Source organism: Alligator sinensis, unplaced genomic scaffold, assembly GCF_000455745.1.
Source record: "Alligator sinensis unplaced genomic scaffold, ASM45574v1 scaffold468_1, whole genome shotgun sequence".
In the NCBI taxonomy this organism is placed as follows: Eukaryota; Metazoa; Chordata; order Crocodylia; family Alligatoridae; genus Alligator; species Alligator sinensis.
Window position 1 is genome coordinate 952,065 of NW_005842087.1, and position 2,771 is coordinate 954,835.

A 2,771-nucleotide genomic window follows, 5' to 3' on the forward strand; every position below is an offset into this window, starting at 1 on the left:
CCCCCCCCCGCTGTGCCCGCTCCCCCAGCCAGTCTGGGGGGGGGGCATGTTGCAGGGTGGCAGCAGGGCAGAGCCCCCATTCCAAGTGCTGCTGCTGCCTGCATCCTGTGTCTCCCTGCCTCCTTCCCTGAGTAACATGCCCCCCGCCTTGGCTGGGCAGCTTGTCCCAGCACCAGCCCCAATCCCTCCTTCCCCCATGCCCCTTCCCTCTCCCCCAACCCCAACAGACTTACCAGCCCCCCCACCCCCAACAGACTTACCAGCTGGAGGCAGCTGTCAGCTGCCTGTTTATTGTATGGCCATATCTCCGAATTGGCAGAATCTTTTCCGAAGCTTTTCCAAATTGATTCAGATGCTTCGAATAGATTCAGAGCTTTTATTGGGTCCCTGAATCAGGCTGAATCTCCTGCAGATCAAAGCAACTACTGAAGCTTCACACAGCCCTAGCATCTACATGTGTGTTACTGCACAGTAACTAATCAGGCATAAATTTGACACCTACATGATGCAGGTATCGTATTTATGCCCAAGTTGGCATAAGTCACTACAGTTACTACACAATACGGGTGTTCACATGTAGGCGCATGTCCATACTGTGCAGTAATTTTCAGTTACTGTGCAGTAACCTAAATTTCTGCACAGTAAATGTTCATGTGCAGATGCGTCCATTGGAATTGGAATTAGTTGTAAGAGTACCTGGGCAGCAGAGGAAGTTGCTGCAATAAAAAGCATTTTGCACTTTAAGTACCCTCCTTGTAAATTTGATTTTTCTTCATGGAACAGGAGAATCAGAGCTATAAAAAGGTAATTTAACACTACAGTAAAATAAATTGTAACACATTTACTTTATATCATATTTACTGTATGAATGTTTCTGCTCAGTGGGGTAGTTAAAATTAACATACTATAAGTCACTGATAGGAATATTAGAAGGCAAAGGGTGAATGTGTTATTTGCCAATAATAGATCTACATTTAACAAGAAATCTGAAGTGCAATTCAGACATGTATTAAAAACATACAGCTAGTCCACAAATGTATTGGACATTTTCAACACCTAATGAAGTCTACAGGAATTGGGAGGATTCTGCACCACTCAGAATTGTTTCACTAGTAACTTAATCAACTCCAGTTGACTAACTATTACAGGATTCTAAGAATAGTAAGTGAAACCTTAACACTACTAACTTATCTTAATTCCCACTATCTTTGGAAGTTTAGCCATTGTCTTCAGTTGGACCAAGGTTTCAACTAGTGTGTGCCAAGAAGACAAAAAATTATATAATACCAGGGCCTTGGTTTTTATGGATATACATAACTCAATTTAGGCTAAAGAAACCTAAAATGGCATTTGTTCTTCAGTTCAGGGTGTAGCTGGGACAGTCAAACTCACTTGAAAATCTTGTCAGGTAAGTCAGCTCTAGTGTATCCTTTTAAAGTCCAATTAGAAATGTTGTCTCAGGATTTTGCCTCTTTTTAGGGTAACATGCATAATTTTTGCAGCCTGGGCCGAGTCCTGAATCTCATCCTAAATTACTGACTTCTCAGTTCTTCACTGCTTGAGCCATCAAAGAAAGCTTTTCAGTCTCTCATGTCAGTGTCTAAGTTGACAAGCTCTTTTGTCTCTTAACAGTAGCTTACTACTTTACAGGGAACAGAGTCTAATTTTCTTTTTGTTGCTGCCATCTTCACTTCTCACTTTCACACTCTGGAAGATAAAAATGGCAAGGATATTATTAATAATGTTGCTGTTATCACAGGTTCTGCACATTTTTAGGTTATTTCACATAGGCAAAATTAAGGTAGTTAAAGTTAGAAAGAAATTTCTCCTTCTTCTTTATAGTGCTTCTGCAAGGCAGTATTTTTGTATGCTAACATGCTGTTTTATTACTACTGATATTATTCATGTAAAATAAAGACTAAAGGAAAATAGGAAATGGATAGAAGGCTCTGGTCCTCATTGTGCATTATGAAATATTATCCATATAATGAAATGTGATGAAGCTTTTCTGCTTATCTTTTAAGATGGATACTTTAAAGCATTCAGTATACAACTTAGTGGGTGCATCTACATGAGATGCTATGTCACCGTTGTGATGACCTATGGGGATGAAGCTCATCGCTGCAGCAACATAGTATTGGCAGGCACAAACCATGATGCTGACACTACTGCACAGTAGCAATGACCTATTAGGCAGTAGGTCTGACAGATAAGAAATAAGATATTGTCATAATTAATACAGCTTAAAATAATGAAAGAAGACCAGATCTTTGGCTGTGGTAAATCAAAAATTTCATGGACTTCACTGCAGATACCAGTTTATGCTCACTAAGTGTCTGGCCTTGACAGCATGGAAAGAGGCTGTTGGTGTCTACTGAAAGGGGGCAGCAGGGACGTTCTTATGATAAGGGAGCAAGTTACTATTTGCCAGATGGTTCATAATGTTAATGAGAAATGATGGAGAAAGTATCTACATTTTAAAACTTTTTTTTTTCAGATGAGATTGCTTCTGTTAGATTCTTGAGCCTTCTTGTGGGGAAAAAAATGTCTTTCTGTAGATTCAAAAGTATCACATGGCTTATGGTTTGTCAGAATAGGAAGTAGGAGAAACTAGGCAAATAAGCAAGTGGATGACCTTCCCTCTGCAGCGGTGGCATCCCTGGGCCAGCCCAGGAGGGATGCTAACTGCATGGGTGCTGCCCCAGCTTGCAGACAGCACCTGCCAGATCCAGCTGTTCCCCAAGCTCGCATACTGGAAGCCTGGGGCAAGA